The sequence below is a fragment of the Culex pipiens genome, chromosome 1 (assembly GCF_016801865.2).
Source record: "Culex pipiens pallens isolate TS chromosome 1, TS_CPP_V2, whole genome shotgun sequence".
Lineage (NCBI taxonomy): Eukaryota > Metazoa > Arthropoda > Insecta > Diptera > Culicidae > Culex > Culex pipiens.
The window spans coordinates 67,533,054-67,558,217 of record NC_068937.1 but is presented as its reverse complement, the minus strand read 5'-3'; the positions used below and the strand labels follow the sequence as shown (position 1 = coordinate 67,558,217).

Sequence of the window (25,164 nt, the reverse complement as noted above, 5' to 3'; positions counted from 1 at the left end):
TGAACGGTGTGCGTCGCGGTCATCACGCAGAATTTTCGTTGCCGTTTCCGTCTTTGTTGTCCCCCCGATTGCGTTTGTTTTTCTATCCGGGCGGATTCGCGGAGTTTGACAGTTGCGTTCGTAAAGTTGAACGGTGTGCGTCGCGGTCATCACGCAGAATTTTCGTTGCCGTTTCCGTCTTTGTTGTCCCCCCGATTGTGTTTGTTTTTTTTCTATCCGGGCGGATTCGCGGAGTTTGACAGTTGCGTTCGTAAAGTTGAACGGTGTGCGTCGCGGTCATCACGCAGAATTTTCGTTGCCGTTTCCGTCTTTGTTGTCCCCCCGATTGCGTTTGTTTTTCTATCCGGGCGGATTCGCGGAGTTTGACAGTTGCGTTCGTAAAGTTGAACGGTGTGCGTCGCGGTCATCACGCAGAATTTTCGTTGCCGTTTCCGTCTTTGTTGTCCCCCCGATTGCGTTTGTTTTTTCTATCCGGGCGGATTCGCGGAGTTTGACAGTTGCGTTCGTAAAGTTGAACGGTGTGCGTCACGGTCATCACGCAGAATTTTCGTTGCCGTTTCCGTCTTTGTTGTCCCCCCGATTGTGTTTGTTTTTTTTTCTATCCGGGCGGATTCGCGGAGTTTGACAGTTGCGTTCGTAAAGTTGAACGGTGTGCGTCGCGGTCATCACGCAGAATTTTCGTTGCCGTTTCCGTCTTTGTTGTCCCCCCGATTGCGTTTGTTTTTCTATCCGGGCGGTTTCGCGTTTTCGAATATTATTTGGTTTTATCTTTCCACAGCCGGCTGTCTAAGATTGAATCATTTATTCTAAATCAACACCAAATAACCGGGAATAGTCTCATCCGCATCATCCGATTGTTTGCCTTGAGAATTCATAATCCATCACACTATTAAACAAAATTTATTGATTATTGGGTCCCATCATCATCCTCTATGATGAATCCTGGCCATTACCTTTACCCACTAACAAAATCCCAAGTAGAAGTAGTTTTTCCGGCACACGTGGGGGTGTGGATATCGTATAGAACCCACCCTTGGTAGCAACCTGATCTTGATGTTTTATCTTTTCAGCGCATTCATACATGCTGTTGATAAGGGAAACACCATTAGATCGTTGAAGCGTATGGCCGGTTGTATTGATAGGATATTACGGTCCTGTTCAGCAACGGAGAAGGACAACCATGGGTGGTCTCTCATGCTCATGCTCATGCTCATGCTTTAGTTTTTAGTTTTTAGTTTTTAGTTTTTAGTTTTTAGTTTTTAGTTTTTAGTTTTTAGTTTTTAGTTTTTAGTTTTTAGTTTTTAGTTTTTAGTTTTTAGTTTTTAGTTTTTAGTTTTTAGTTTTTAGTTTTTAGTTTTTAGTTTTTAGTTTTTAGTTTTTAGTTTTTAGTTTTTAGTTTTTAGTTTTTAGTTTTTAGTTTTTAGTTTTTAGTTTTAGTTTTTAGTTTTTAGTTTTTAGTTTTTAGTTTTTAGTTTTTAGTTTTTAGTTTTTAGTTTTTAGTTTTTAGTTTTTAGTTTTTAGTTTTTAGTTTTTAGTTTTTAGTTTTTAGTTTTTAGTTTTTAGTTTTTTGTTTTTAGTTTTTAGTTTTTAGTTTTTTGTTTTTTGTTTTTAGTTTTTAGTTTTTAGTTTTTAGTTTTTAGTTTTTAGTTTTTAGTTTTTAGTTTTTAGTTTTTAGTTTTTAGTTTTTAGTTTTTAGTTTTTAGTTTTTAGTTTTTAGTTTTTAGTTTTTAGTTTTTAGTTTTTAGTTTTTAGTTTTTAGTTTTTAGTTTTTAGTTTTAGTTTTTAGTTTTTAGTTTTTAGTTTTTAGTTTTTAGTTTTTAGTTTTTAGTTTTAGTTTTTAGTTTTTAGTTTTTAGTTTTTAGTTTTTAGTTTTTAGTTTTTAGTTTTTAGTTTTTAGTTTTTAGTTTTTAGTTTTTAGTTTTTTAGTTTTTAGTTTTTAGTTTTTAGTTTTTAGTTTTTAGTTTTTAGTTTTTAGTTTTTAGTTTTTAGTTTTTAGTTTTTAGTTTTTAGTTTTTAGTTTTTAGTTTTTTAGTTTTTAGTTTTTAGTTTTTAGTTTTTAGTTTTTAGTTTTTAGTTTTTAGTTTTTAGTTTTTAGTTTTTAGTTTTTAGTTTTTAGTTTTTAGTTTTTTAGTTTTTAGTTTTTAGTTTTTAGTTTTTAGTTTTTAGTTTTTAGTTTTTAGTTTTTAGTTTTTAGTTTTTAGTTTTTAGTTTTTAGTTTTTAGTTTTTAGTTTTTAGTTTTTAGTTTTTAGTTTTTAGTTTTTAGTTTTTAGTTTTTAGTTTTTAGTTTTTAGTTTTTAGTTTTTAGTTTTTAGTTTTAGTTTTTAGTTTTTAGTTTTTAGTTTTTAGTTTTTAGTTTTTAGTTTTTAGTTTTTAGTTTTTAGTTTTTAGTTTTTAGTTTTTAGTTTTTAGTTTTTAGTTTTTAGTTTTAGTTTTTAGTTTTTAGTTTTTAGTTTTTAGTTTTTAGTTTTTAGTTTTTAGTTTTTAGTTTTTAGTTTTTAGTTTTTAGTTTTTAGTTTTTAGTTTTTAGTTTTTAGTTTTTAGTTTTTAGTTTTTAGTTTTTTAGTTTTTAGTTTTTAGTTTTTAGTTTTTAGTTTTTAGTTTTTAGTTTTTAGTTTTTAGTTTTTAGTTTTTAGTTTTTAGTTTTTAGTTTTTAGTTTTTAGTTTTTAGTTTTTAGTTTTTAGTTTTTAGTTTTTAGTTTTTAGTTTATAGCAAACCGATCGGATAGGTTATCAATCGCGAAGTTTCTAGCTTGATCAAGTTGTATTTCAACCTACGAGTGCTTTAAAGTGGTTCTTTAGTTCTGTGAATATCACTGGAATAGTTGTGACACAGAATTTCGCCCGTAATAGCCTTATTGGACTGAAAATCAGCAATTTATTTCTGCGGACGCTACTTTACCAAGTTAAAGTGTAAACAAACCGTGTGCTATAATAAGTGAGATTCGTGGAGAGAGTGATTGCCTCCTTTGTTATACTTGCAAAGCAAGCAAGTTAACACGAACCGGCTACAAGCCAGAGGCTGATCGATCGAGGTTCTTCATCCGAATTAACCCCTTCGTCTCCCGAAGTGAGGCCTGTTTCCAATCTGGTGGAGACATTTCTGCTGCTCATCTAAGGTATTCTTGGACGCTTGGACCTTTGGACGCGTTGGGCAGGTACCAGCAGTCAGGATAAACCGTCCCTAGTAGTCGCTGGACCTTCAACGCTTAGCACTACTACACGCAAAACAAGCAATGCGAATTCTTTGAACATCGGTATCGAAATTATGAGCATAAACGATCATGCACATTCGATGCTTAAAGCGCTTTGACCATCCGATGTTTATCTTGCTTTGAATCGAATTTGACAGTTCGTTTGAAAGTGTACGTGTTGCCACGCGCAGCTTTTTGCTGTTTTCTCTATTCAATGCTGGCGGCGCCACCGTGCATTGCCGCTGCTGGCACTGTCATTTTTCGCCCCTAGATGGCTCAGTTCAAAGTTTTTGTCGCTAGATGGCTCTGTTCAATGAGTATTTTACGTTAAAATTAAACTGTTTGAGAGAGTATTAATCAAAACATACATTTTTATTGCTTCAACTTCAAAATTAAACTAAATCAAACTGTTAACATTATGAATCTTCGTTACTCCAGTCATCGGAAAACCACTTTCTAGTAGCAGAGTTGAAATAAGGTCAAAAATGCTGCCTTGTGATCAAGGGTCCTGATTTTCGGCTCAATGAATAGAAACCACTCACTCATCGCCTATCCATTCGTCACCTATTCCAACCCGCTAGCATTCATGAGCGAATGAGACTCGCATCCATCCAGCGAGTGGCCCGAACTTGTCACTCAGCGAACAAATACATCGTGAAAACTTTTGCCTACTCCGTCGCTTGACTACACTCACACACTACCATGCTCAGCGAAGAGCCATTCTCACAAAATGCTAACGCGGCAGTCTTTTTGTCTTCACGCCCTCAGTTTGCCATCAATTTGATTTTTTCTTTGTGGAAGTTTCTTTAAATGGTTTCTATAATGTTATGAAATCAAAATAAATGCACAATTTAATTGATAACATTGAATTTAGGCAACCTAAATAAATGAGTATAACTCAGCGCATCAGAGAAAAAATGTGCTCAGTTCAGATTGATCGGTGACGTTCGGCCTGCCTGAGCCGTTCGGAGACTGAGCCGATCAGAGAGAGAAGGAGAGTAGAAAAGAGAGTGTTCGGGAGCGAATGGATTGAAAGTGACAAAAGGTAGGAATTCATCAGGGCAGTATCGCATCGCCTGCTATTTGTGCTCGCGAATGGAGTGGTTGATTTTGAGCAATCAGGACCTTGCTTGTGATCTTCGGCTGTTCGATTCCAACCGGCGGTTTCCATCCGAGCTTCCGCTAGGTCATGCTCGACCAGCACCAGATCGACATCGATCGGCCGGAAGAACCGCGCTGGGGCAAGCAAGACAAATTAGCACGAAGGTGTTAGATAGTGTCGCCACGGACAGCTATCCGGATTAACAAGACGCCAGGAAGGCTCGGCATGACGGCTTACTCGGGCTTTAAATAAGAACAGATTGTTGGACATGTGACGAGTCTTTCCAATGTAGACTTTTAAACCTTCGTTCCGGCTTCAATTCCTCCTGGTCACGGATCGAGGTTCGGCCAGGAATGGGAACAGTTCGAAGCACTGGAACTGCCGGACGAAGTTCTCTAGGTTATCAGAACGTACGCCTGGTCACGGGTGAAGGTGATGCGATCGACCTACGATTGGAAGACAAGCGTGAGGAGTTGATCTACGGCAGCGAGTTGTGCGAATTGGCGTCGGGCTCGTCGTGTTGCTCGGCCGAGACGCCATAAGCTTAACGCGTTTGGGCGAGGGGCGTTTAAGGCTCCAGATCAGCTCCACGTGGGGGATCGTTCCTCGGGGACCTTGCTCAGGTAAAGGCGTACCCGCGCAGGCTGGCGATCAGCACGCGCTGGTACTTGATTTTGCACTATTCCGAGGTGTTGGATCTGAATGGGGGAAAAGATTGAAATAGTTTTCTTTTAATTATTGTTCTTTTTCAACTTACTTACTTCCAGCTCGTACTTGCCGATTAGCTGGGTTAATTCCTGCAGGACTTTTGTCTTCGTGGTGGGGTCTTTTTTGAGAATCTTTTTCAGCACGATCTGAAAAGTGTCGTCCAGGTTCGGGTCGATGCCCTCGCCGCCGTGAGTTTCGATCTGGACAAATTCGGCACGACCGACATCTTGCTGCTGTCCAGCGTCGGAACGGAGTTGTCCTACATTTCCTCACTCCGGCCACTGCTCGAGGGCTGGAAGAAACGACTGCCGTTCACGATGTTTCCGGACTAGAGGAACAGTTGACAAGAAGAGTGGGCTGTTTAAAAAAGGGCGAAGAAGAAATTCTTCGTTGGCTGCAGATAGCACGCATACTAAAACAAAAACCAAATCGGATGAATCGTATTGTCGTAGTGTGCGTGATTTTATTTATGCTTTGAACATCCGATGTTCAATAACTTGAACATTTAATGGGTTAGCCGGGATGAGCATTCAACGTTCAACGGAATTTATTTGCGTGTAGTACTGAGGTTAAAGCGTAGACGTTGTTTGTTTCGACAATAACGCAAAATCGATTTGTCACTGCACGGATAATAAACAAATCTGTTCTGATCGACTAGACCTTACCCGGCAGGCCACCATGGCCTCGACGACAGACACGTCTTCGGACGTGCTGTCAAGACGCTATAATGAACGAGACCGTAACAATCAAACAGTTCCGAGTTGGATGGATCCGAACTGATTATACGGCATGATTGAAATCCTCCAGCTGAAACATGCTGACGACTCAAAGAAGCTGCCTAATAACCCATTCATAATAGCGAATCCATTGAACAGGCGTTCGGTAAAATCGAATCAGCCAACACAGAAGCACGAGGTGAGCATTACGTGCTCAAAGTACATCAGCACAGCCAATTTGTGAAACTACAACAACTTACAAAACTGAACGACGACACACCGATTAAGATTATCCCGCACCCAAAGCACCCAAACAAAAGACCAGCACCGACCGATGGCGAAACTGAACCGGCGAAAAAAGCAACACCACAGACACAAACCGAAGCAAACAATCAACTACAGATCCCGACCGAGACTAAGACATCAAGCTTATCCAGCATCCACACCATTCCACGAGAAGAGAGACAGAGGAAGCAGAGGCAGATGGAAATCGACGAAGAGAGCGATGCTGGTTTGGAGAAACGGCTTCGATCTCGAAAAACAAGCAAGTAAAGTACCCTCTCAATTAACACACCATCATGCCTGATAACGTACCACACTCTTACACGATCGCTACCATTAATCTTAATGGTATACACAACCAAACAAAACTACAAGCACTTGCATCATTCGTACACTCTCACGATTTTGATGTCGTATGCATGCAAGAGGTGGTGGCTGATGATATTAGTATACCAGGGTATATTACCCAAGTAACCATAAGCACTAAATCGGAACTGTAAATCAACACTAAATCATTATTTCCATGTTTTGAGCCCCTAAAATGCAAATTATAATGTTACTTTAGAGTTCTAACTCTATATAAGCTGTGGTTAAAGTTTCAAAACTTTGACAATTCATGTTACTCTAAAATAACTTTATATCAACTGTTCCAGTGCTTCATTATATTGTAAACAAAAGCGAGATTGAAATATTCAAAGTGTTGATCTTGGTGTTGAATTTTTCGCCTAAACTGTGATAATGATGGGTAAGTTTGTGATAAACTGCAGTGGAAATTACTTGTTACTAAAACATTATTGAAAATTTTCAGCATACTCCCAGAATTCCGGGCTTTCCAATCGACTTATCCTAGGTGAAAGTACAAGTCTACTTGTGACGGGACGAGAACCCTCTCCGGCAAGAAAAAACCGGCTGCTGCTTAAAATCTATAAAATAGTGATTTGTGTTCAAGTTAAAAGTGATTGCGTATTGAAAGTGTTTAAAATAATGAATAAATAACGATCAGAGAAAGGAGATTCTAAATTGATTACTCAGGTGCACTTTTGGAACGATCTCTGGGGAAGACAACATCGACAATTTTCTTCATTGAAAAGCGTTTTAATTTACAGAGCAGTTGGTTAGTGCACGGCATCATAATCTTGGAGTTCATCACAACATCATCACCGACCCGGACCCGGAGCAGCAAATTGGAAGAAATCACCAAAAAAAAACACATAAGCTTTGATAGCGCGCCATCTGAACTTGAAAAAGGTTTACCAATCAAATAAGCAACAGATGGCGCGTTGCAAAAAGCTTTTTCTTCTTTTGACATTTTTAAGGTGCTTTTCCAATGTACGTAAACTCTATATCTTGACTTTTTTTTGATAAGGTCCTATAAACAAAAGTAAACATTGAGTGTATCCCGCTTACTCCGATGGACTTTGACATAAGGTGTGAAAGGGATACACTCAATGTTTACATTTGTTTATAGGACCTTATCAAAAAAAAGTCAAGATATCCACTGTTGCAGTCGCCACTTTTGGCTTTAAACTCACTTTACAAGGGAATATAGAGTTATGTGACTGTAAATAGCTTACTTTATATTTTGATATAAAGTGGATATAATGTTAAGTTTTAGAGTCCCACGGTTACTTGGGTATAGTGTTCAATATTGACGAGAATCGAAGAGGAACAGCTGTTGCAACAAAAAATGGAATAAGATTAACACAAATCCGGAAAAGCGTAGACTCGAGAATCATCTGCGTATTGGTGGAGAATGCAGTTACTGTTTTGAACCTGTATGCACCATCTGGTTCGAACAACAGAGCAGCAAGAGAAAGATTCTTCTCTGAATCGGTCCCTTTCCATCTGCAAGGACACGCGGAGGTCCTTATTCTAGCTGGAAACTGTAATGCAGTAACTGATGCTGTGGACTCAACGGGGAGCTCCAACATGAGTGCTGCACTTAAACGGTTAACGTCTGGGCTGGATCTGGTTGACTCGTGGAAGCACATGAACCATACAGTGGTCGACTACACTTTTGTTAGAGGGCGATCCATGTCCAGAATAGACAAGATCTATGTTTCTAAAAGCCAGGTACGAAACATCCGATCTGCAACCATTCAAGCCAATTGTTTTAGTGACCACAAGGCGGTCATTACGAGAGTGGTTCTACCAGCTAGCTCTCGTCTGTGCAGCAGACCCATTTGGAGACTCAACAACACCCTGCTGACTGACGAAAACATGCTTGAGCTGAGCCAGAAGTGGGCGTACTGGAAGCGGTTCAAGCAAAACTACGACTCGTGGCTGGAATGGTGGGTACTCTTTGTGAAGGAAAAGCTGGCCAGATTTTTCAAATGGAAGCAGGGCATTGTCACACGGAGATTCCAAGCCACGATGGGGTTCCAGTATGCTTGCTTGAAGAGGGCGTATCAGCAACACCTGGCGACTGACTGCACAACAGAGATCAACAGGATAAAAGCTGTTATGTTACAAACACAGAAACAGTTTTCGACCTCCCGCCGACCGAGAAACGAACGTTTCTTTTGCGGGGAGAACGTCTCGATCTTTCAGCTGGAAGAAGATCTCCGGCGGCGATCGGAAACCACAATCCGCCAGATGCAGCACGAAGGTCAACAGCTCACTGAACCAGCACAAATCGTGGAGCATGTGCAGCAGCATTTTGGCCGTCTATTCGCCCGAGAGGAAATCGATCAACACACAAACTTCGTGCCGGAGAGAAGGATCACAAATTCGAGGATCAACGATCAGCTGATGGACGAGATTGGAGAGCAAGAGATTCTGGCGGCTATCCGAGCCTCTGCACCAAACAAATCCCCTGGGAGAGACGGTCTTACCAGAGAGTTTTATCTCAAAATGTGGCCAACAATCCGGATCGAAATAACAGCAATCCTCAACGAGATGAAAAATGGGAGAATGAGAGAGGACTGTACGGAAGGGGTAATGGTTCTTATAAAAAAGAAACATGCTGGAGACAGCATAAGCGCTTATCGACCCATCACACTGCTTAATGTCGATTACAAAATTTTGAGTAGAGTGTTGAAGTGTCGGCTGAGCGATCTCATTCCCATGGTCCTAAGCGAGAACCAAAAGTGCAGCAACGGAAAGCAATCAATTTTCGAAGCAGTCAATCTAATTCGAGACCGTATTGGAATCATGCACCAGCAGGGAAGCAGTGGTTTGATAATTGCGTGCGATCTCTCTAGTGCATTCGACAGAGTTGATCACGAATTCTTACTCTCCACCCTATCAGCAATGGGGTTCAACGACCGCTTCGTGCAGTAGCTCGCTCAAGGGATGCAGTCGGCCTCAACTAGAATCCTGATCAACGGTCAACTTTCTGGAGCTTTCAACGTCCGCCGGTCAGTGCGCCAAGGAGATCCACTCAGCATGCTGTTGTTCGTCGTGTACCTGCAGCCGTTACTGGAGAAGCTGGTGCAAATCTGCAACGGGCCGGGAGAAGCAGTAGTGGCGTATGCAGACGACGTTACAGTGATCCTGAGGGATGCGACGAAGGCGAACCTGGTGCTGCAGTGCTTCCGGGAGTTTGGGGCATCATCCGGAGCAATGCTGAATCTACAGAAAACTGTGGCCTTGAAAATGGGTGAAGTTGACGTACCAGCAGAGCTCACCGTCAAGAAGGAAGTGAAAGTCTTGGGGATCACTTTCAGAAACAACCTTAAAGCGACCATCGAGAAAAACTGGCACGAGCTTAGACGAAGTCTGGTGGGAATGCTCTCCAAAAACCGCCCTCGTGTTCTCAATATGAAACAAAAAGTAGTGCTTCTAAATGTGTTTGTCTGCTCCAAGATTTTGTAACCGGTTGTTACAGTCTAACATCATAAATTCAATTAACTAAAATCAATAAATAAATAAATATGGACATTCACAGATCTTATGCTATGTTTAGTAGGGAATTAGGGAATATTAAAATAATTGTTAAAGAGTTAGTAGGGATTGATTAAAATGGGAAAATAAATAATTAAATAAAAACACATAATTTGTCAACACACTCTACAACACACCGTCTCAGGGGGAACAAAGTCACAGACAATGACGGGGTTGTCGGAGTACATCGTGTTCGTCGATTTGGGGGTGGAAAGTGAAATGAGGATTGACATCTATCCTGTGTGACGTCACGCCGTGTCACAGGCCCCAAAGGCTTAAAGGGATCTGATTTAGACTGGCAACGGTCATTTCAACGCAGGCTAGTGCGCGGTCCTAAACCGTTTTTGTGGAGCTATAAAAGTGAAGTGCAGTGAGAGAAAGAGTGGTGGCAGATTTTGCTGGAGTATCTCACCCCGTTCAGGTACGCTAAACACCCCTATAGTACGGCTCTATAGGACGGCTGGTTATTTTAAACATACTAATTAAGTATGGCCTCACACGCACTTCTTTGTCCTTTAGGACCTTTTGTGTGCCGTTTTACGGCCATTTTGCGATCCAAGCACGCCGCTTGGACGCCCCGATCGCGCACTTCTCGGCCTGGTTTTGTAAGTGCGGTGGAGCCGTCTACCACGTCTTACCGTCAAAGAGAACCACATTCGCTCGGACCTGCGGGTCCTAATCCCAAAGGAGCACGCTCGGGCCTGATCGGCTCTAAACCCCAAGGAGCGTTGATACCCCTCTCGGTGCAGGCCAAAGTGGGCAGGTCCCCGGCCGGCCGATCACGTCAACGAGGGAAGGCCTGTTGATCCCTTTAGCCGAGCTCCACCACAAGACCACCCCCACCACCCCAAGCACCCGGAAGTTCCGGGATTCCAGTAGCATCGCGGGCGCCCGTCGATCAGCAGAAGCTGATCAAGCAGTGCATCGACAGCAGTCCAGCGGTACGTACAGCAGCAGAAACATCCCCCCCCCCCCACACTACACTTTACAATAAACACACACTTTAAATAGATTTTCCCCGAGTTTTCAATAAATTTTCCTTTGTCTACCTGTAATAACTTTGATTATTTTTCCACCAACCCATAGCCCAAAGAATTGTGTTTGTCCTAGTTCATCCTCTTAACGCCGCCGACCCTGTGATTAAATTAAGTCCAGGTTGTCCGTAAGCTAGTGTTGGCAAGATATCTTTTTAAATGGGTAAGTCCTAAAAGGGTATTAATTGGCGCCCAATAACAAATCGTTAAAGTTGAACAGAGGATTAGTTAAAATTTTATTAAAATTTTCAACCCGAGTGGGAGGAGAGTACACAAACAAGTTAAATTGTTGTGTATGATCCAAATTAGTAGCCCTCACTGAGATTAGCCTACAAAGAAGTGTAATTAGACTTTTAGTAAGTGGGAGAATGGTGGCATTTGAGCTCGAAATTTAAATGAAAGCTGTTATTTTTGGATAAAACCACAACATAAACTATTATTAAACTTTTGAGAGCTGAAGGCTAAATATTAGTACACAAAAAGGTCCTGAATGGGAAAATAAAACACATAAACACCAACATTGATATTTTTATTATTTACTTACATAAATGTGTTAGTTTGTCATTGCGTTTGCGTATTTTATCTATTTATTTATTTATTATTTTAACTTGTTGCTTGTCTTTTGTTAGAATTAAACAATAAAAGTACTTAAATACGTCACAATGAGACAGGAACTGGAAATGCACTACCGTTCCATGGACGTGAAGCACCTGTTGGTTGATGAAGTTGAACACGAGTTGTTGATTCGTCAGGAAGAGTTCTCAGGTGGTGATACGTTGGATGCTAAGAGACGCAAGCTGCGCGGTGTCCTAAAAGCCCAAAAAGAAAGTAACAATTTTGATGTTTTGTTGGTTTCGGAAAAGTACTGTGAGGGAGAGTACGAGCAGGTCGTTACAAAGTTAGATCATATTCGCATGATGTTAGAGAACAAGAAAGTGAAGAAAGACGAACTCCCACCGTACAAAACTAGATTAATTCATTTGTTGTTCCGTCTGGTACGTTTGAAGGAATCGGGTTTTGACACGTTAGGATCAGTTAGAGAAGCCAAGAAGCTGTACATACAACATTTTACGGAATGGTCATCTGATCCAGGTGTGGTGAAAGATGTTACAGCGGGAACGTTGTTAAATATCAGCAAGGCTCATGATAAGTTGAACAAGCAAACTGGTAAGGAGTCGGATTCTTGGAGCGACGTGCCGACTGGAGGGAGAAACAGAACAAGTACGCCCAAAGCCAAGAATAAAAAGAAGAAACAGGAAAGGTCGATCGCGTCAAAAAAGGGCAAGAAGGAGGATCCGAATCCCACACCTCAGTTGGTGGACATGGTGATGAGACAGGTGCAAGAGTATCTTGATCGTCGTTTGAGTAAACTGAGGCTGAGCGATCACGAAGATTGGGTGACCGACAGCGAATATGATCAGCTTAAGAAGAAGAAGAAATCTAAGAAGCTAAAAACTTTGAAGAAGGTTGTTCCTCTTAGGTCAAGGACTGTAATGCCGAAGAAAACGAAGCCGAAATTTGTGTCACGGGAGGATAAACCGGGAAGGAAGCGTTCATCAATACTGTTTACTAGTGGAGACGACACCGAGGATTTCGAAGCAGACTCTGATACATCAAGTAGTTCGGAGGAAACAGATTTCTACCGCAACAGCAAACCCTTGAAGCGTAGACCTCGTCCAGTTGCCGATTGGAAGCTGAAGTACGATGGTAAAGATGATGGGAAACTCCTGAACAAGTTCCTTGCTGAGGTGGAGTTCATGGCGGAAGCTGAACACCTCAGTAAAAAGGATCTCTTCAGCGAGGCCATTCACTTGTTCTCCGGAGAAGTCCGGAACTGGTACATGGAGGGAAAACGCAACAAGGAGTTCAGGAGCTGGAAAGAATTGATTACCGAACTTAAACTTGAGTATCAGCCACCGGACATGGATTACTATTATGAGCAGCAGGCTACGTTGAGACGTCAGAGGAAATCAGAGAAGTTTTCTGATTATTACTACGCTATCAAGGAGATCTTTGGATACATGTCAAAGCCACCGCCACCTGGCCGGAAATTCGACATTGTGTACCGCAATTTGCGATCGGATTACCGGAACGCTTTGGTGGTTGTAAAGGAGATCAAAAACTTAAGTACATTAAAGTTTTGGGGACGGAAATTGGATGCGGCCAACTGGTATCTCTACCGAGGCAAGGAAAATGAGACTGGACAGAAGTCGGCACATGTTAACGAGGTTAGCGAGAGACCGTCTCAAAAGGCGTCGTTTCCGCCGTCCAACAAAGGATGGAAGCCAAAGGATATGGTAGGGAAGCTTAATTGGAACCAGAACCAGGGTTCGTCTTCACAGCCAAATCAAAAGTTTGGGAAACCGCAGACCAAAAATCCATCTCAGAGCGCGCCGTCGCCAGCTCCAGAGCAGTCCAACAGCAGCAGAGGTGATCTGGAGAAGCGGGTCGCAGAGTACCGCGTTCCTGACGGGTCGACCTGTTTCAATTGTCGTGGTAAATACCATCATTTTGGGTCGTGTTTGAAGCAGAAAGAAATTTTCTGTTTTGTTTGTGGATTTAACGACTTCAAATCCGAAAACTGTCCGTACTGTGCAAAAAACGGCCGAAAATCGACGTAGGAGGTCATCGAACATCAGGTCGAAAACCTCCAACTGTGTTTCTACCCGCTGACACTGATTGCGCTGAGCTGATCGTAGAAGTCGATGGGGATAACAGACCGTTTGTTGCTGTAGATGTAATGGGTTTGAGGGTGGTCGGATTATTGGACAGTGGAGCTCAAGTTTCAATACTTGGAGCAGGAGCAGAACACCTGCTCAGAAAGCTGAATCTTCGGGAATTTGGTTCCGAGACGAAGCTTTTCTCTGCAGGTGGCGATCGGCTAGAAGTTTCAGGATATGTCCACCTCCCCATGACATTCAACGGCACAACAAAATTAGTTACTACCTTGATTGCTCCCTCACTTAAGCGGCAGATGGTTTTGGGTATGAATTTCTGGCGCCAGTTTGGCATAGAACCCACGGTGCCCAATACCTCGGAGATGCTAGTTGAGGAGGTGATGTTGGAGCAGCAGGAAGAAGTAACACTGAATCCAGAACAGTTGGCAGAGTTGGAGGAGATCAAAAAGGAGTTTAAGGTGTTCGTCGAAGGTGAGGTTCTGGGAACGACACCTTTCATCAATCACAAAATTGAGTTTTTGGAAGAATTTCAGCATGCTGACCCGGTTCGACTCAATCCGTATCCGTGGTCGCCGGAGGTCCAGAAGCATGTTAACTGTGAGTTGGACAAATGGATCGAAGCCGGAGTAGTAGAGAGATCAACAAGCGATTGGGCACTGCTGATCGTGCCAGTCGTAAAGAAGAGTGAGGACGGAGAGGCGCAAATGAAGGTGCGGATGTGTCTGGACGCTCGCAAGCTGAACGAAAGGACTCGGAGGGACGCCTACCCTCTACCACACCAGGACCGTATTCTTGGGCGACTTGGTAAATCTCGGTACTTATCCACCATTGACCTTTCTAAGGCCTTTTGGCAAGTACCGTTAGATCAAGAATCGCGTAAGTACACGGCATTCCGAGTGTTTGGTAGAGGGCTGTTTCAGTTCACCCGACTCCCATTTGGTTTGGTCAATAGTCCTGCGACTTTGTCCAGGCTCATGGACCAGGTCTTGGGATACGGTGAACTGGAGCCGAATGTGTTCGTGTATCTGGACGATATCGTCATCGCCAACGACACATTCGAGGATCACCTCCGGTGTTTAAAGGAAGTGGTCGCACGTCTGAAGGCCGCGAATTTGTCGGTCAACATGGAGAAGTCGAAGTTTTGCGTATCAGAACTTCCGTACCTGGGCTTCATTCTCTCCAGCGATGGCATTCGGCCCAATCCCGACAAGGTGGAGGCGATCGTCAATTTCGAACGACCGTCGTCTGTCCGTTCACTCCGGAGATTTTTGGGAATGGTAAATTACTATCGACGATTTATTGAAGGCTTTAGTGAGGTTACCGCACCATTAACGGACTTGCTGAAGGGTAAACCGAAGGTGGTTCAATGGAACCAAGCCGCTGAGGACGCCTTCATTGAATTGAAGCAGCGATTGATCTCGGCGCCGATTCTGGCGAACCCGAATTTCGAACTGCCGTTCACGGTTCAGACGGATGCAAGCGACAGTGCCATTGCCGGAGTGTTGACCCAGGAGCAGGATGGAGCAGAGCACGTGATTGCCTACTTCTCTCGCAAGCTTACAACTCCACAACGTTCGTGGAAAGCTGCGGAAAAGGAAGGTCTGGCGGCGATGGAAGCTATCGAGAAATTCCGACCGTACATCGAGGGAACCGAATTTATGCTCATCACCGACTCATCCGCCCTGTCGTTCATCATGAACACAAAATGGAAGTCATCGTCAAAGCTGAGCAGGTGGAGTATGATCTTGCAGCAATACGCGATGACGGTTCGGCACCGCAAGGGATCAGAGAACATAGTTCCCGATGCTCTTTCGCGGGCAGTAGAACTAGTAGAAGTGGAAACTCGTGACGATTGGTATGCTGACCTGTTCAAGAAGGTGCAAAAATCTCCCGAGGATTTCGTCGACTACAAAATCGAAGAAGCTAAGCTGTACAAGTTGGTCTCGACGCCCACGGATGTGTTAGATTACAGGTTCGAGTGGAAGCTGTGTTTACCAACAGACCTGCGTCGGCCGGTCTTAAAGGCCGAACATGATGACTCGATGCACCCAGGATATGAGAAAACGATTCAGCGCGTAAAAGTAAAGTACTACTGGCCTAGGATGGCGGCTCAGTGTAAAAAGTACGTTCAGTCCTGTTTGGTGTGTCGACAGTGCAAACCATCGACTGTGGGCAAGGCACCTGAGATGGGAAACCAGCGCCTCACCAACAAACCCTTCCAAATCCTAGCCATTGACTTCATTCAGAGTCTTCCTCGGAGCAAGAGTGGTCATTGCCATTTGTTAGTGATGTTAGATCTCTTTTCAAAATGGACCGTACTTGTTCCGCTACGGAAGATCGAGGCGAAGGAGGTGTGCAGGATTGTGGAAGATTGTTGGATGAGACGTTTTGGTACGCCCGAGGTGATGATCTCCGACAATGCGACAACTTTTGTAGGAAAAGAGTTCCAGGCGTTGCTCCGTAGGAGGGGAGTACAACATTGGCCGAACTCTAGGCACCATAGCCAGGCCAACCCGGTAGAAAGGGCCAACCGCACGATCAACGCGTGTTTGCGGACCTACATGAAGGAAGATCAACGTGTCTGGGACACGAAAGTGATGGAAGTCGAAGAGATGATGAACACGACCGTTCACGCATCGACCGGAATGACCCCGTACCGCATTCTGTACGGCCACGAGAAGGCCACGGAAGGAAGCCAGCATCGCTTAGAAAGGGATGACCAGGAGCTGTCCATGGGTGAGAGGGATGCATGCCGGCGTAAGCTGAATGAAAAGGTGTTTAAGGTAGTCGAGGACAACCTGAAAAAGAGTTACGACAAGAACCTACGAACCTACAACCTAAGGCATAAGAAATTTGCGCCAACTTACGAGGTGGGTCAGCAGGTGTTTAAGCGTAATTTCCAGTTGTCGTCGGCTGCGGATCGGTATAACGCCAAGTACGGTCCAGTGTATGTTCCTTGCGTCGTCGTTGCACGGCGTGGGACCAGTTCTTACGAGTTAGCTGACGAGAATGGTAGGAACCTTGGGGTGTTTTCCGCAGCGGATTTGCGTCCTGATGGTTCGGTTGGCCAGCCGGAAGTAACCTAAGAAGTAGAAGCATAAGTATCCAGAAGCAGAGGTCTCATGAACTCAAGGTACCAGAGATTCGTGATTCACTCGTGGAGCTGTATGCAGATGTCAACAGAGCGGTCATCACGAAAAGGAGGCCGTGAGAACCCATGATGGAGTAAATTTGTCCTCATGTGGTGACGATCTCGGCCAGTGGTATAAAAGACCGTGTTGGTAGTTGTTGGTAGTTCACTGTTGTGGTCATCGAGGTTAGCCCACAGCAGCGATGAGTCATTTGCTGAAGATTGGTTGAGCGATGATAACAGACTACCGTGAGTAGTGAGATGAAGCACGTGAGATGAAGAGGCAGCAGTGAGTGAGCTGATTATATTATATCCACGGCGCTGAAAGAGAGGAAGAGAGTTATGACGTCATTGATTTGATAGACTGTCCGGACGGGTTAGAATAATAGCAGGAGATCTCCTTTTGTAGTTTGTAGCGTGAAGAATTGTAGTAGTAATAAGAAGATGCATGCATGAAGAAGAGTAGCGTAGATGGTCGTGAACTGTCCAATACTGACCGTTTGTTTAAATTTCCAATAATCATTCCGCGTCTTTTGGTAGAGATCTCTTAGGTGAAAAATATGAAAGCAGCTTTTAATGCGCAGAAAGCTTGAATCCATGAATAGGAGCTTGGCCAAAGCTCGCACCTAGGAAAAGCCAGGTAGGCCACCTGGTTGGATTTCCTGAAAATGATTAGATTTCTTTAGCTCAACATCATTTAGATACAGTTAGATCTACTTATCGTCATAAACCATCACAACATCCCCATCTGATAACTCAACCGTACTATTTCTGTTTTGTAGACTGGTTTTAAATTTGTTAAATTATTTCACTTTTCGTTTGTAATTTCTTGTCGTACTACCGTTCACGTCCGCGCGTTGAGAGAAACTGAACGTACTCTCTTTCGCTTACATTTGGTTAGGCTGAAATGAGAGGTACTAAATAATTTGTTTTGAGAGCAGTAAAACTCACCACTGGTGTTAATGAGAGTCATACTCGCAGTATAAAGTCGCACGTGGCCAATTATGGCATATTTCAAACGAAATTTAGCTTTTAGTTGCCGAGATTTTAATGTGTTTATGTTGTCTTATATAATTTATTCAAACATTAGCTGCTACGCGGACGGATGATTTGTATTTTCCGTATAGTTCTGCTACACTTTTCGTAACTTATTGAGGTTTCATTACAATTTTTCCAAGGTTTAAATAATTGCACTGTTTCCCAGTACAATTATTAATTGAAGTGGGGGATAGTGTAACCGGTTGTTACAGTCTAACATCATAAATTCAATTAACTAAAATCAATAAATAAATAAATATGGACATTCACAGATCTTATGCTATGTTTAGTAGGGAATTAGGGAATATTAAAATAATTGTTAAAGAGTTAGTAGGGATTGATTAAAATGGGAAAATAAATAATTAAATAAAAACACATAATTTGTCAACACACTCTACAACACACCGTCTCAGGGGGAACAAAGTCACAGACAATGACGGGGTTGTCGGAGTACATCGTGTTCGTCGATTTGGGGGTGGAAAGTGAAATGAGGATTGACATCTATCCTGTGTGACGTCACGCCGTGTCACAGGCCCCAAAGGCTTAAAGGGATCTGATTTAGACTGGCAACGGTCATTTCAACGCAGGCTAGTGCGCGGTCCTAAACCGTTTTTGTGGAGCTATAAAAGTGAAGTGCAGTGAGAGAAAGAGTGGTGGCAGATTTTGCTGGAGTATCTCACCCCGTTCAGGTACGCTAAACACCCCTATAGTACGGCTCTATAGGACGGCTGGTTATTTTAAACATACTAATTAAGTATGGCCTCACACGCACTTCTTTGTCCTTTAGGACCTTTTGTGTGCCGTTTTACGGCCATTTTGCGATCCAAGCACGCCGCTTGGACGCCCCGATCGCGCACTTCTCGGCCTGGTTTTGTAAGTGCGGTGGAGCCGTCTACCACGTCTTACCGTCAAAGAGAACCACATTCGCTCGGACCTGCGGGTCCTAATCCCAAAGGAGCACGCTCGGGCCTGATCGGCTCTAAACCCCAAGGAGCGTTGATACCCCTCTCGGTGCAGGCCAAAGTGGGCAGGTCCCCGGCCGGCCGATCACGTCAACGAGGGAAGGCCTGTTGATCCCTTTAGCCGAGCTCCACCACAAGACCACCCCCACCACCCCAAGCACCCGGAAGTTCCGGGATTCCAGTAGCATCGCGGGCGCCCGTCGATCAGCAGAAGCTGATCAAGCAGTGCATCGACAGCAGTCCAGCGGTACGTACAGCAGCAGAAACATCCCCCCCCCCCCCACACTACACTTTACAATAAACACACACTTTAAATAGATTTTCCCCGAGTTTTCAATAAATTTTCCTTTGTCTACCTGTAATAACTTTGATTATTTTTCCACCAACCCATAGCCCAAAGAATTGTGTTTGTCCTAGTTCATCCTCTTAACGCCGCCGACCCTGTGATTAAATTAAGTCCAGGTTGTCCGTAAGCTAGTGTTGGCAAGATATCTTTTTAAATGGGTAAGTCCTAAAAGGGTATTAATTTGGTACACTGCATCAGTGCTCCCCCTCAACAACAAATATGCGGCAGAATTCACGAAATACATCGGGTTCTATCTATGGTCCGGGATTCCCCATAGAGTGCGATTCAACCAAATTATTAGAAGCAAGGATAAAGGAGGACTTGGCCTACACTGTCCAAAAACTAAAGCACAGTCGCTTTTGGTTAATCGGTTTCTAAAAACGCAGCCACAGCTACCAGAGATCGAGCGTTTGATATCACGAGACACCTGCCCCCGCGAGTTGCCACACCTACAACAAATAAAAGATGTTCGAGAGCGACTGCCGCAAAATCTCCTGGATGGTCCTCAATCAAGCAGTATTTACTTGCATATGGTGAGTCGACTTCCACCGATCCCACTGACACAGCAAATCAACCGGAACTGGAGGAGAATATGGAAGCACGCTGAACATCGAACACTCACGTCGGAGGAGAAGTCTATGTTTTATCGGCTGATAAACGGGAAACTGGAGCACAAGGATCTGCGGCACAGGATGGACGACAACCGGTGGCCGGATCCCAACTGCGCAGAGTGTCAACAACAAGAAACCATCAAGCATAAGTTTGCTGAATGCAGAACAGTAGCTGTGCTCTGGCAGGAAGCGACAAGGCAGATCTTGGCAACCAGCGGCCGAGGGTTATCTTTCGATGATCTCCAGTTTCCGGATCTCCTGAACGTGGACAGAGGAAGAGTCGGGAGGATTTTGAAAACCTTCATCCGGTACATAATGTATTGCGAAGAAACATCAATTGAGCAAAGAAGTGCTAGAAACCTAAGAAGTTACTTGACGATTTTCTTATAAAATAAATAAAACAAAGATTTTATAAAAAAAAAGCTCCCGTGGTGTAGTGGTACGGGTTTCGCTTTGTAAGCGGAAGGTCGATGGCTTGAACCCCATCTGGCGAGGCAAAAGGGGAAGGTGGCGGTCGAGGGGGGATTTCGGCTGCTACGGGAATTGACTTTGTCAAGTCCCAAGCCTCCCCAAAACCCATCCCATCCAATCTCTCGGACGATCTGTTGGCGACTGAGTCTGAGCGTTGAAGAACTCTGTAACAATACGCAGAGAAGAGCTTCAAAATGCTACTTACGACTCGGTCACATGCTCCCACGAAAACTCACCAGGACCCTGCAACGCGACACCATACTGCAAAAACTGCAAGCAAACCCACCAACCGTCAAGCAAGAATTGTCCTGTGTTTAAGATGGAGAACTCTATCCTCATCATCAACACCGACCGGGATTGCACATATGAAGAAGCAAAGGCTGAATACGAAACAGCAAACAACGTTGGGTCGTACGCCAGCAAGGTCCAGGGACGACTGGAAGCTGCACGAAAGGAGTCTACGAAGGATGCCGAAATTAAGAAACTTCGAGCTGAAATGGAACAATTCAAAGCTGTTTTTGCAAACTTTGAGTCGTTGAAAGCTGCACACGAAAAACTCAAGAAGGCCTACCTAAAGCGCATATCGACATCACATCAACATCCAACTGACACCAACGTCAATCCAAAGAACCCAAAGAAAAAACTCAACACAACAGCAAAACTTCGACAAAACAGCAAAAAAGATCCCTTGATTATTAGATTTCCCCACCAGGATCCCCAGGATCTACTCCATCCGGAAGCAAGCAAATTATCATCGATCCCAACATGTACGAGCAACTTCAATACGACATCGATTCTGACGACTTCATCCTCGATGCTGAAAATCGCATGGAAATTGAACAAGACGACCTTAACAATGCATCCAACAACCAGTAAGACAACGGTTCTATCCCATTCCCCAGAATGCCATTCCCCACAAATCCATTACCCAGAATCCCATTCCCCAGAATGATCAATTCCCCAGAAACTCATTCCCCAGAATGACTAATCCCCCAGAAAATTTTTATTTTTATTATGAATGTACTTTATTTCAAAAAGTGATCAGTTTTAAAGTGTGAATTGTTCAGATTTCGCCTTTATTGTGATAACTGCTGACAAAAGTTGAATGTTTCCTTCTTTAAAGAAAGGAAAACTCTCTTGACTTGTGATAATTGCTGACAAAAGTTGAATACCGTCAGTGGGGGTGACTATGGGTCAAAAAACGATACACCTCTCGAAATTTCTTAATAACAAAAACAATTTAAATAACATCGAAAATCTTTCAACGTAGATTTGTTCTTAGATAGTTTACTAACATTTTCCCAAAATATGGTGGATTTTGATGAACACTACCTAAAATGCCAATAGTTTGAAAATTGACCCAATCTCACCCCTTAGAGGGGGTGACATTGGGTCAAATGAAACTAAAATGATGCTCAAATACAACGATATGGTAAAAACAAGTCATCCAAGAGCGTTTCTTGTTCGAGGGAATCGTATTGACACGCTACAATGTTTGAAGTGAAGATTTTCAAACATTTGGGTAGTTTTCGAGCAATTCTAACAAAAATATTAGAAAAATGATTTTTCGAGAGGTCATTTTTGGCCAAAAACGTACCCCAACTTTAGACATCTGTCAAAATAACAGGTTTTTGTTCTAAGAACGAGATTTTTTCAGCGAAGTCATCTTAAGATGTCCCCTACACAACCCCTTTAACAGAATTCAGTTTCATTGAGAATAACCTGAAAAATGGTAAAATCGGTAAAAAATCACTTTGACCCAATCTCACCCCCCAGACCCAATGTCACCCCCACTGACGGTATTCCCTTTAAAGTTAAGTTATTTCTTTAAAGAAGGGAAAACTCTCTTGTCTGTCAGTACCGTTGACAAAAGTTTAATTCTCCCTTAAAAGTTGAATTTTCCCTTCTTTAAAGAAGGGAAAACTCTCTTGACTGTCGTAACTGCCGACAAAAGTTTAAATTTCCCTTTAAGGTTGAATTTTGCCTTCTTTGAAGAGTGGAAAACTCTCGTGACTGTCATAACTGCGGAAAAAAGTTGAAATTTCCCTTTAAAGTTGAATATTGCCTTCTTTAAAGAAAGGTCAACTTCCTTGACTTGTGATAACTGCAGCATGCTGACACAAGTTGAATTTTTCTTTTGCAGTTATCGCTTGTAAAGAGAGTTTTCCCTTCATAAAAATTGAAAAAATCAATTAGTGTCAGCAATTATCCCACGTCACGATGTCATCTTTAAAGCGATTCTAGTATTGAATTAAAGTTGAAAATTTAATATCATTATGCCAATTGATCATTATGCGTCATTATGCCAAATTATGTTATGCCAAACGTCTTTATGCTAAATGGCATTATACCAAATGGGAAACATGACTTTTTTTTCAAGGTCCTAAATATTTCTGGGGAATGGGTCATGCCTGGGAATGAGCTATTCTGGGGAGTGGGATTCTGGGGAATGGGTCATTTTGGGGAAAGGCATTCTGGGGAATGGAATTCTGGGGAATGGGTTTCTGGGGAATAGGTTTCTGGGGAATGGGATAGAACCTAAGACAACAAATCGTTTATCGACACGTCGTTTGTACTCAGGGCCGTGTACAAGGGGGGGGGGGGTTTAGGGGTTTAACCCCCCCTGGCAAATTAAGTTAGTTACACCCCAAAATTTGACTGGAGGCCCCCTAAAGGCTAAAACATTTTTATGAAAATTATGAAAATTTAAATGGATGCGCCCCTAAAACTTATTTTTTTTCAATACGAATATGCAATATAAAAATTTGACTGAAGGCGCCCCTACGACTTTAAAAAATCATGCAAATTCTCGATATGAAAAATTTGACTGGAGGTGCCCTAATGACTAAAACATTTTTATGAAAATTATGAAAATTTAACTGGAGGCGCCCCTAACACTTATTTTTTTTTCAATACGAATATGCAATATAAAAATTTGACTGAAGGCGCCCCTACGACTTTAAAAAATCATGCAAATTCTCGATATGAAAAATTTGACTGGAGGCGCCCTAACGATTAAAACATTTTTATGAAAATTATGAAAATTTAACTGGAGGCGCCCCTGAAACTAAATTTTTTTCAATACGAATATGCAATATAAACATTTGACTGGAGACGCCCCTACGACTTAAAAATATCATGCAAATTCTCGATATGAAAAATTGAAAGCAGGCACCCTTACGACTTAAAAAAATCATACAAATTTTGTTATGAAAATTTGACTGGAGGCGCCCTTATGACTTAAAAAATCAAGCAAATTCTCGATATGAAAAATTTGACTGGAGGCGTCCCTTTGACTTAAACATTTTTATGAAAATCATGAAAATTTAACTGGAGGCCTACGACTTAATTTTTTTAAAATAAAAGTTCACAATATAGAAACTTGACTGGAGGTGCCCTTTTAACTTAAAAATATCATGCAAATTCTGTTGAAATATACAAACTTTTCAACATTGGAACCACCCCAGCTAGTAATAGAATTCCGAGAACCACTCTAGGTTACTCACGAGCTTAGTAATCACAGTATACTGAATTTATAGTAAGCTAATAGAGCTTTATGGCAAACTACAATTAAGTAGTATTTGAAGAAGTGGTGTAAGTGACACATACATGTAAATAGTAATATTAGTAAAATGTGAATTATGGTATGTAACGATAATGGAACATGTAGAAGAATGTTGATAGGATTAGGATTGATTTAATAAAATTATCTTTTGGATGCACTTGAAGCAAGACTTGAATTCTTATTCTACGCATAAGATCACAACCTGGTTTTTCCAGTAGCACGTAACTTTCAACAGGTTATGGGCCCAGTACACCTACTGGAAATAGCAGGCAGGTGAAAGAATCGTTTGTTTTGATTTAAATATCTAACAATTTTAGAGACCAATACGATGGCAGATGAGAAGCAGAAAATTCTGCTTATTCCGACCTTCCATGGAGCAGTCAAGTCTGACTATCCGTGTTGGAAGGTGAGGGTTCTACACTATCTCAAGCGAGAAGGGTTGTCCCATTGCTTAGAGAAAATACCAGCGAAGGAAAGCTATGCGGAAGTTGCGCAATACGAGATGCGGCTCAAAGATGACGATGAGGTTGTCACCATCATTTGGCACTCGATTGACAACGACGCTATGAAACATGTGCTTGGATTAGCATTCGCCAAGCAGATCATGGACAAGCTTGATCACGTATACGAACGTCAGGGGCAGCTGACACTGTTCGCCTACCGTAGGCAGCTGTACCGTCTTAACCTGACGAGCTTCGGCAGCCTGACCGAACTCTTTACGGCCCACGAGACGCTGATACGGGAGATGGAGCGTGCTGGAGAGCAGGTGACGGACGACGAGAAGCGGAGTACCCTGATGGCGGCGATCCCAGATCAGTTCGAGAACACGATGGACGCTCTAGCCGTGATGAGGAAGGACGACATCCGGAAGATGTCCCTGGACGAGTTCAAGGGTATATTCTTGGACGCCGAGATGAAGAGGAAACTGACGGATGACGAAGTTGGACCAAGCCAAGCGTTGGCAGCAGGAAGGGAGAAGGAGGAGCGGACATGTTACCGCTGTGGCATGGTTGGCCACACGGCCTGGAATTGTTGGCAGGAGCCAGAATGGGAGGAATTACCAGCTGGTCAGCGGCATCCCAGCCTCCAGAGGTATGGGAGAGTAAGCCCGCAGAGATCCGGGAGAGCTACTGCCACCGGAGAGTGGAGAGGTCGATTGGTGGATGCGTCACCAGAGCGCGCACGTGGACGTGAGAAGATCCACCAGAAACGTGCAAACGTTGCACTTATCGTGCAGACTGATACAGCGAAGCAGATTGCTCATGGATCGACACGGAAAAATGCACCTGGTCAGCTAGCGGGGCTAACTGCTCGTAGTGAGGACCACAATGTGCAGGAGCGGCAAGTGGTAGAAAATCCAGCATGGCAGACAGCCTATGGTGAAGCAGCGTGGCAGATTGCCCATGGGTTATCCCGGCCGAATGCACTTAGTCAGCCAGAGAGG

At 43.0% G+C, this 25,164-nt stretch overlaps 1 long non-coding RNA gene across 1 annotated transcript; it reads left to right on the top strand.

Annotated features, from left to right (window-relative positions):
• Positions 1–3,688: 3,688 nt before the first annotated feature.
• Positions 3,689–7,008, top strand: LOC128092508 (uncharacterized). Its single transcript, XR_008211832.1, has 2 exons — positions 3,689–6,745; positions 6,809–7,008. It is a non-coding gene; the product is annotated as an uncharacterized LOC128092508 (long non-coding RNA).
• Positions 7,009–25,164: the final 18,156 nt, after the last annotated feature.